The 10585-nt window shown below is 32.5% G+C and overlaps 1 long non-coding RNA gene across 1 annotated transcript; it reads right to left on the reverse strand.

Moving 5' to 3' along the window:
- Positions 1-2164: 2164 nt before the first annotated feature.
- On the reverse strand, positions 2165-3080 carry LOC114758248 (uncharacterized). Its single transcript, XR_003741764.1, has 3 exons — positions 3052-3080; positions 2479-2584; positions 2165-2183 (listed from the first exon to the last, which is right to left on the reverse strand). It is a non-coding gene; the product is annotated as an uncharacterized LOC114758248 (long non-coding RNA).
- Positions 3081-10585: the final 7505 nt, after the last annotated feature.

Here is a 10585-nt window from a genome sequence, read left to right on the forward strand (position 1 = left end):
TTGAGTTGGACAAATTAGAAAATGAAGGTTACATTATCCTTCCCTAATTGGAGATACACTTTCCTCTAGTATGTTTTGCCATTACGGTGCGTTTGGTAGTTCATCTTATATGAGAGATAAAACTTTATGGCTCGATATGTTTAATATGGATGTAGTTGTTTGAGAGATATATGAAAATTTTAAAAGGATATTCTAAGAGTCCTTATCATCCTAAGATATCAATTGTTAAGAGATATATGGCTGAGAATGCTATTGATGGGATTAAGGTAGTTGGGCTTCCTCAATTTCAGCATGATCAAGGGAGAAGCAATGGAACGCGGAGCGTCATAGTAAAGTCATGTCTCGTGAAGTGGTGATGCAAGCACATATATATGTTTTGAATAAAATAGATGAAATTCTACCTTACTTGAATGCTCACAAGAATATGTTGAGAAACATGAACCCATAAAAGAATGATATGCAACTAGCTAATAAGCATAACAAGTCAATTATAGTGTGATTCAAGCAAGAAGTATTAAAGGATGGCAATCCTTCTGAGACAAAATAAATGTTAGCCACAGGGCCTCATCTTGACATTGTGTGCTAGGCAGATATGATGTAAATGGTTATGCATTTAATACAAAAGCCTAAGATAATAAAAGTATCATATAGAATAGTAGGGTAATAATAGTAGCCTAAGTTATGCATTTTGATAGTTCAAAAGATAAAATCCCAACATTGGCATTCATCTCCTATTATGGAGTAGTAAAAAAGATATGGGAGGTTAGTTATACCAAGTTTAAAGTTTTTCTTTTCAAATATAAGTGGGTTAATAATAATACTGTACAAGCAGATGAAGAATTTGGATTTATTTTAGTTGATCTTGAGGGGGTTAGATATAGGGATGAGCTATTCATTTCAGCAAGTTAAGCAAAACAAGTGTTTTATGTCACTGATCAAGCAAAGAAACAATTGTCCATCATGCTTTAAGGTGTCATACTTCTCTTTATAACCCATTATACATCAATTGGAACCAATATAAGTCATTTCAGAACATTTCCGGATGGAAAATTTGAAATTCCGGATTTTACTGTTCATCCTGTCCGTACACTGTTCATCCTAAAATGAGCCAATTTTGAAAATTCATAACTAAATCCAAAAAAATCAAAACGAAATGGTTCCAATTTTCAAGTGAAGCTTGCTAAGAGTTCTATAGAGGAAAAAAAATAATCATTAGGTCTAATTCCATCCAGAATAATTCCAGAAAATTTGTCAAAGTGTACTGTTTATTTGGTAAATTTTCGAATTTTCAGTATTTTTGTCCAACTTTAGAAGGGCATAACACTTAGCACACAACTCAAAATTTAATGAATTACTACTTGTTTTAAAGCTAAAAATGAGATCTATTTGCCTATAAAATTTCATGTCTAAACTCCAATACTTGCTCATTATTTTATGTCCACAAGTTTGGCACTTTTTAGGAAATTTCTATCCCTTAATTACCATTTTCTTGATTTATTTCCCCCTTTTCCTTCAACCACATTCCTTCCACAATGCCTCAAGCATAATTCTAATATTGGAACATGGGATAACAATATAATTTACATCAAAATGTTGAAACATCCTACCTTTAATCCCTCAAAGTACGCATTTGTAAGCGTTATGGTTTAAGCAAGTCATGATACAAGCCCATGGATTTAAAAAAAATTCAACATAACTATTCGAATTATTGTTCACTATTTAAATTCAGGTTTTAGGTGCAGTTTTGAAAAATCATAACTAATTCTATAAAAATTATGTCTCTTTGTGTACAAATTTGATCGAGGCGATTTGCCTCTCCTTTTAAAGCTTCAGATTATGAATCTGCCAAATTTTATGGCTTAACTCATTCATTTGATAAGTCAAACTGAAGCTACAAACTCACTGTTCCATGACCTATGTTTTATCCTTTAACATCTTTTTACTTTAATTCTTTCTATTTCTTTAGCATACATAAATTGGGTTTACACTTTCCCAATCATCCTCATACATTTCTATTCCTCCCATAAACATTGTAATTAAATACATGGCATTATTGGTTTCCATAACATAAATTACATAATAGGAGAATTACACATTAAATAATAACATCATTCATTAACATTAATAATTCTTCACTTTCTTCTCCTTGCCTCTCATGCCATTATTGCCCACCATTGATTGACCTAAATAGTTGGTTAGGGAGGGGTGAGATTCGGAAGAATCTTAATAGCAAACATTACCCATAAGCATGCAAGACATAATGCACATGCATGACATGTTATAACATTAACACATGAATGCCATGGAAAGTAAGCTAAATCATTTCATGCTTTCATAACATATTGCCAAGGCAAAGCATGACATAAACTTACAAATATAACTTTGCAAACATTTCATCATAGCTTAGTCACATCATGGCAACACAACCACATCATGCAAGCATACATATGAAGCACACAATATAGGTAAGTTCACTACCTTATAACATAGCTTTCCTCTTGCTTTTCCTTTGATTCCCTTGTCTTTCCAATCCCATAGATTTTCGGTCAACACTATTAAAAATCCTCTTGGATGGTCCAAGATCCTAAACACATCAATACATGATGCAAAATAGTTATTAGAATCAAGTTATCAACTTATCTCTACTTGATTCTTTCTTGAACATACTTGAACTCTAACTTTTGAGTTTCAATTCCAACCTTCCTAAAATTATTTTCACATGCTATTCCCACATAATTTTGCATGTAGAATCCATTTCCAAGCTCAAAAAAATCAAAATCCAATCCTAACCATTCAGAACAGTCAAGGCTAAACAGAATCACAAACTAAGGGAAAGTTAGATTTCTTAGAAAATCAACACGAACCACTTGATTCTTGTTGTTTCCAAACCTTTAAACATGCTTTTAACATCCATATCATCTTCTCCTATTCCAATAAATTTCATGCAGTACCTCCCCATAGGATTTCAATCATCAAAAATCCAATCAAACCAACCACCAGCTCAAAAATAACAAGAGAGGTAGAAACTACATTAAAAACAGCAACACATACCTTGTTTTAGAGCTTGATCTGGCTTGGGATCACTTGGCCTTTCTTTCTCCCTCTTCTTTCTCTCTCAAGAAACCATTTTGCAAGAGCTTCCCCAAGGTTTCCATGGCTTAAGACAAAATGAGAGGGAGGGGATGGGTATTTATAGAAAACAAGACCGAATCTCAACCGTTGATCTTAAAAATACGTGGCTTGATCTAGACCGTCCATTTTCTCTTTTTATCTTATGATGACACGTGTCCTATGACATCATGCTTACCTCATCTTGATGACATCACACTTACATCATCAAGCCACATGTCTTTAATCCAACCACACATGTGCCTTGCATCCGACCGTACATGTGTCTTGTATCCAACCATACACGTAATACCTTCTTTTCTGATCTAACCGTACACTTATCCCTTCCATATTCCTTCATCATTTTGGTATTAAAATAGGGAGGAAATTAATATAAAATTCGTCCAAAATATAGCCCTTAGACATTCCTCTACCTATTTTGCCATTCTACACCGTATCGGGTACTTTTTTTGACTTCTGACTTACCTGATACCACTGGGACATGTTCTGGCACCATTTTCTCATCTTAATTAACTACATATATGGCGCCATCTTAGAGGAGCATAGATAAAAATAATTAGCTCTACTGACAGGCTATTTAACCTTACTGCGTCACGCAGTGGAGATTTCACTATAACAGGTAGACAAAGGACTATTTAAAATATTCCCGTACTGCGTTCTGACTTTTATGCTGTCCATAAATATCTTCTGCTAACTCAGCGTGATGACTTGTAGGTGTCATGATTGCATTTGGTGACTCAGCATGCTGACTCATAGGTGTGATGATTGCATTTGGTGACTCAGCATGCTGACTCAACGTCGTCATGATGGTGTTTAGATATTTACTTTCTCCTTTTCCCAGAAATATTCTTAAATAATACTTAATCAGGGTTACCTTCTCTAAATTCTTTCTATCAGCTCGTAACTCTGTTGATTTGTCTCTGGGTTTCATTCTTTCCCTTTCATCACAAGAAATTCCTCTAATTTTTCTCGGGTCAAAAGTCAAACTGTAAAAAACTATTTTGACTTTTCCCGGATAGGGTATAAATAGGCTTTAAATTTAATTAAAGCTAACATTGTCAGTTTTCTGGGGATGGAATTAATTTTACAATCTGTGTTTTTCCTGATTATTTGAGGCCGTCTCATAGCTTAAATAATTCAATTTAAGCTACTATCTCAAATTGCTCAAAACCCTGGAATGTCTTCAGGGCATTTCCATCATTTCTAGCCTTATATTGGCTCTGGGATCCTATTTCCATTTTTCTGGAATTTTTCTAAGTCATTTGGGCCCTTTTTACTAACTCTGAGCATTGACCAACCAGAACTTTTATTATTTACAATTAGGTCCCTACTTGGCCTAGGAATCTTTTCTTTGCAATTTAATCCCTCCTTAGGCCTAACCTTCGGAACCATCTCTTGTAAGTTTCTAGCATAACCTCTGGCTCTTAGTTGTTTCCAGTTAGTCATTCTTTAGTCCTCGAACACTATTGTTTTACACATTTGCCCTCAGAAAATCTCTTTTTCCTTCTGAGGGGTTTCTGGGACTTTCATTGTATTGGACTTAGTAATCATCCTTTCCTTATACTATTACTTGTATCTATGAGTCAAAATTTGGGATGTTACAAATGTCATCCATAACTTACTACAAAATCCATATAAGGTTCATTATACATTGCAAAAGTTTCTAACATAACATATATTCATAAAGCCATTTCATGCCAAGGCCAATTCCTTCCCTTGATCCATGCTTGGTTCACTTCCTAATTAGGGCTTAAAATAACATAGGAGGAATGAGATTTCAAAGAAATTTCAGTAGTATATGAATTATAATTGTCATGTAAATCAATGCAAGTTTAATGTGACATGTCATGCAATCCAAACCATTGCCAATTCATAAGAATTTATACCAAATATTATGCAAGGAGAGGAACATTATATTATCCACATTGACATACCACAAAGCATTTGGCCAAAGCATAATCATTGTCAATCAAACAATCAATATCATCACAAAGTTCCTCCAATCAAAGCAACAACATTTACAACAAACAAGAAAGATAAACAATCAAATTATAATTCAAAGCTACCTTTGCAAAGCTTCTCCACTTAATTCTTCCAAGGAGCAATGCTTCTCCTTAATTCCTCCTCTCAATGCCTATTAAACCAAGCATAATCATAGGCCATATTAACCACAAAACAACTTAATTCCAATACTTAAACCTTAACTCAACAATTTCCCCCCTTTTTCTTTGATTTTTAACAAATTGATTCCTTCTTTAGAATCAATCATCTCATGACTTAGTCCTACACAATTTTTCATGAGGAATCCAATGGTGCAATTAGATTTTTGAAAATCACACTCCTTCCCCATGAACCTGGTTTGGTTGAATAGGGGTCCTTTGTTTTCTAAAAATTCTATTTTTGATTCCAATGATTTTAAACACTTTCCAACATGATATCCCTACATGAAAACATGTTTTAAAGCCATTGAAATTATCAAATCAAGCAAAATCAATTAGCTCCTGCATGAACAGTGCTGGACGAAAATTCTCCCCTTAAACCCTAACTTTGATTTCATCCGAAAATCAATCCATACACCACTTAATCTTCCTTGTTCCACTTGATTATTAAGGTTTCTATCCTTTCCTAAGTATCACACATCTCAATTGAATTTCTTAGAATTTTTCAGCATTTTCCCAAGCAAATATCCTTGTTTAATCAATATAAAACTTAGAGATAGTGATGCTTGGACATACCTTAGTGTTTTCTTGAAGTAAGTTGGATGATTTCTTGCCTAAAAATCCTCAAGAATTTCATGCAACAGAGCTGGATGAACAGTGACAGAGTTTCCCCTTATTTTTCCCAATTTTCTAACATTTTCTTTGTATTTTCAAGGGGTATTTATAGACCAAAAATTTGCCACTTCCCCATGCCCAAATGATAGATAAGGAGGTGTGTTGGCTGCCATCAAGTGCGGAATTGATCAGATTTGAACATGTGGCCATTTGCTAGATTTTTGCACACAAATATCTCTTAATTTTTGTATTTTTCTTTAATTAATTGAAGCCTCCAAATTTTGCATGAAATTGAGCCCTTATTGGGCTCTATGTGGGCCCCAAAAATAGTTTAGGCTGGTCCAAAAAGATGGCCCACAAACCAAATCACTATCCCAAACCAATTAGAAACTTCATCAGTTACTATTCACTAGTAACATTTTATAATTTTTCTAGACCTCTAAAAATTCATTTCTCTCCATGATAATTCACCTTTTAATATGAGAATATGATATAAAAATTTTCATAACTTTTCACCACCTCTAGGTATTTATTTTGAATTTTCTCCGACTAAGCCTTTATCAATAAATCTGAGGGAAATAAATTTCCTAGAATTAATTCCTGAGTTTTCAAGGCCTAAAACTAATTTTATAAATTTAAATAAACATTTAGATTAATTTTCCATCAATCTCTCAAATTTATTGAGGCCTCTAACTCATTAAAATAATTATATTTCTTCATTTCCCCAATAATTTCTTGAAAACCTTTGTTTACAAGAAATTTCGTAATAATTCATTTTCACCAAAATTTCACCTTTCGGGCCTCAATCGAGTTTTCAAAACCTCTAATCTACACTTTTCCCATTTTTCAGGGAATTTCTAGAATTTTTCTCAAATTTTCCCGTTTTACCTTTTCTGGACCGATAATTATGAAAATGTCAGTCCGGATGACAGTAACTTAGAGTTCAACCTCAATAAAACCCCACATTTCACAGCTACTCAATTTAAAATAGTTGAATTTGGTTTAGTAGATGACAACTATGCTGTTAGAGATGATCATTGTGAAGAAATTTGGAAGGATAACCATTAGTAAGGCCTAAATCAATAGTTTAACCCATTATTAAATTTATTTCATGTTTATTAGTTATTAATCTTGCATTATTGCTTCTTATTCTTAAATTTATTGGTTGTTTTTAGAATAGAAAATAGATGGATCTGATCAGCAAGGTTTTGGTAACAACAACAGTTCCTCTACTAGGAAGAAAAGAGGTAAAGGGCCAACCCATATGAGAATAATAGCTTTGCGTGATGAGGCCACATAGCCCATGAGAATAACAGTACAATTAGATGATGATTCAAAGGCAATAGGTCCTGGAGGGGCTTAGCTATATAGTTACATGGGTTATATAGCATGCAACAAGATTAGTACTAAATATACTAATTGGAGGTTGACATACCAAAATGTAAAGGACAATATCTTAGAGGATATTTTGGAACATTTCAAGCTCTCTCTTTCCTTTATTTGTTCAAATTATAGTGATTATTTACTTCAAAATTTGTTGTATTTTATTGCAGCTCACTTTTGATATTCCCGCCACAGAGGAGATAAAGTGTCATATATTAAAGCAAGCGGATGAACAGTGGAGAGATTTTGAATCCACGTTTGCAAGGAAGTACCTCTATGGAAAAAAGATGGGTGAACATCCCAAGGATCGATTCCCCTACATTAGTGACAAGGCATGAGAGAAGTTTGCCAAGCAACAGGAAGGCACTACATTTTAGGTTTGGTTTTTTTTTTACAAACATAGTTATGAATGAATTTATAATTTGATTAACTAAACTAACCTTTTTAAATTTGTTTCATTGTCATAAACACTGAGTAGGAAGAACAAACAAATATCTGAGCAAAATATGAACTCACATATCATGTCTCATTGGGGCTACAATGGCTTAGAAGGGTTATGATAGTGGAGCGATTGCAAGCTGTGGAAAAGGTTGCTATTTCAGACCCTACTCAAGTCATTTCGCCCATCCAATGTCTTTCTAGCCAAGATAATGGAAGATGACAAATGTCATATCTTCTTAATTTTAACTTGGTAAATGAGGAATTTAAAGAGACAGAGACGGAACAACTTTTGAAGTGAAACCTGAGTAGGAACCAAACTGTCATTTTGAAAAGTTCTGGTTAAGAAAAGGTAAAATTGGAAACTATGCCCAAAATTCTTGAAAACTCTCAAAAATTCATAAAAAATAATGAAGAGTCTAGAATAGTATTTGAGATCTAAAAGGTGAAAACAGAATAAAAATAATTTATTTTAGAATTTTCTATAATTATTGGTATTTTGGCTAATTAAGAAAAATTGGCCAAAATGTATTATTTTAAATATACATACATCTCAATAATTTAGAAAAAAATGAGAAAAATTTTGTTGAGAGATTATTACATATTATAAAATTATCCTTGACCTCTAAAAGTCCATAGGTTAGCTTTAAAAATATTTAAAGCTGAATTATGTCAGTAAAAAATTGATTTTAGAAAAATTTGAATAGAATGAATTATAGGTCAAATTTTAACTTAAAAAAATTGGACAACTTCTCTTCAATAAAAAAGAGTCATTGGCATAAAGAAATAGATTTTTAGAGGTATTGGATTAGACATGATACAGAAAAAATTTAACCAATACCATGAGATTATATAGTGGAATAACCTTGAGCTTAGTAGGAAAAAAAAAATTTCCTATATTTTTTTGTTATTTTTGGCACCAACTATAAGGAGCATGACATTGAGGGCATAATTGGAAAAATTTAAATTGTAATAAAATATTATTTAATAAGCACATGGATAATAGGTGACATGACATGTGGCATGGTCATGGAGGGCAAGACAAGATCAAAGGACAAGTGTACAAGGGAATTATAACATTTCACCAAGGGTAAAATAGGAAATCCAAGTCAAAAATTTGTCTATAAATATTTCCCATAAGTAATAAATTTGGCAAAAATAGGGGGAAAAAGAGGAAAGGCTTTGCTCTTGAAGTGAAAACGGGGAAAAAGAAAAAGTGAGCAGAAGACCAAGTTAGTTTCAAGCAATCAACCAAGGTAAGTTAAGGCTTTCATTAAGGATTTAATTGTCTTAATTAGTGATTGTTTTAGGATTGATTTGGATAGATAAAAATGGCTAAAAACCTTATGGAATCTTGCTACCCGAATTGTCATGTAACCTGTTATGAATGATAAGAAGATGACATAGGGATTAGAGGATAGAAAATAGTTGGAAACTTGTATTTTAACTTGGTTTATGCATGAAAGAATTCTAGCTTGTGACATATATGTATACAGTTTGGCCAACATGGGTTCATGGATTTAGAGTTTGATTCAAATTGATTTGACACTTCAAATAAGTTTAAAAGATGAAATTATATATGACTATGTTGAGAAAATGTGATTGAAAGCATTAAAATTGAAAATAAAAATTTTGGATTTTGATACCCTGAATTTCAAACAACATGAGATCTATAGGAAAGAATTGGATTTTGATAAATCTAAGTTCAGATATGGATCCTATATAAAAAATTATGTAGGAAAAGCATATGAAAGTTATGTTAAGAAAGATAATGCAAAAACCCTAAAATCAAGAATAAAGGGTTAGGGTTTTAGGTTAGGTTTTTAATGATGTTGTTTCTATTGATATTTCGAGCACCATTATTGTGTAATTGATAGGTATTCATCTTGGGCAAGAGGAAACTCAAGAACAAAGGCAAGGCAATAAGAATCAAGAATTTAACCAAGATAGCAAGAACTTACAATTTTAGTGTAGACTTGTAATGGTTGTTTTTGCTATGTGTTATATGTCATGATATGGTTGAGTTAGCTATGATGAAATGTGTTTAACTTGTTACATTTATGCCTTGGCAATATGCATAATTGAGTTGTTTAATGATATGATTCTGTGTTCCCTTTCCATGGCATGATGTATTATATGAATGCATGAAAATATTGATTACATATAGCATGAATTAACTTTACCTTGTTAACATTATGATTGTTGTTCTTTACTATTGAGATTTCTTCGAAATCTCACCTCCTTTATATCTAATTGACACCATTAGGGGTTGGCACTCCAAGGAAAAAAGGGAAGAATGTGAAAGCTTAATGGAAAGTTGTATGGAATGTCATGTAATTATATGTTTGGCTATGTTATGCAACTAAAAGCTTTGAATATATTTATATAATGTTGTGTAAATCTTGATGAATGGATGTATGAGATAATGCTCCTACCTCTTGGGAGGTATAATGACACATAAGTATATAATAATAATAGTATGAGTAGTAAATGGTAAATATGGAGATTATGGCCTAAATTTCATAAGTTAATGCAATTAAAAGGGATGAAAATTCCTGGAAAATCAAGCTTTTAGGGCTATGACTTGTTTGAACAAATAAAGGAATCTAGTCATGACATTTGATTAGCTTAAAGTTCAAATTCTAACCTTCAAAAGAAGTGGTAGATCACCTAATCTGGAACTATGTGTTGAAAGTTATGAATTTTTGAAGTGATGGTAAAAAGCTGAGAAATCAAAAATTGACCAAATGAACAGTACTTTTTATACAAAAAAACGGAACCTGATTAGTAAAGGTATTTCACCAATGAGTATTTTTTCCATGTAAAAAAAATGAAAGAGATTCAAATAAAATTTGGAGCCA

This window comes from Neltuma alba, unplaced genomic scaffold, assembly GCF_004799145.2.
Source record: "Neltuma alba isolate B1F8T4 unplaced genomic scaffold, ASM479914v2 tig00010684_pilon, whole genome shotgun sequence".
NCBI classification, from domain to species: domain Eukaryota; kingdom Viridiplantae; phylum Streptophyta; class Magnoliopsida; order Fabales; family Fabaceae; genus Neltuma; species Neltuma alba.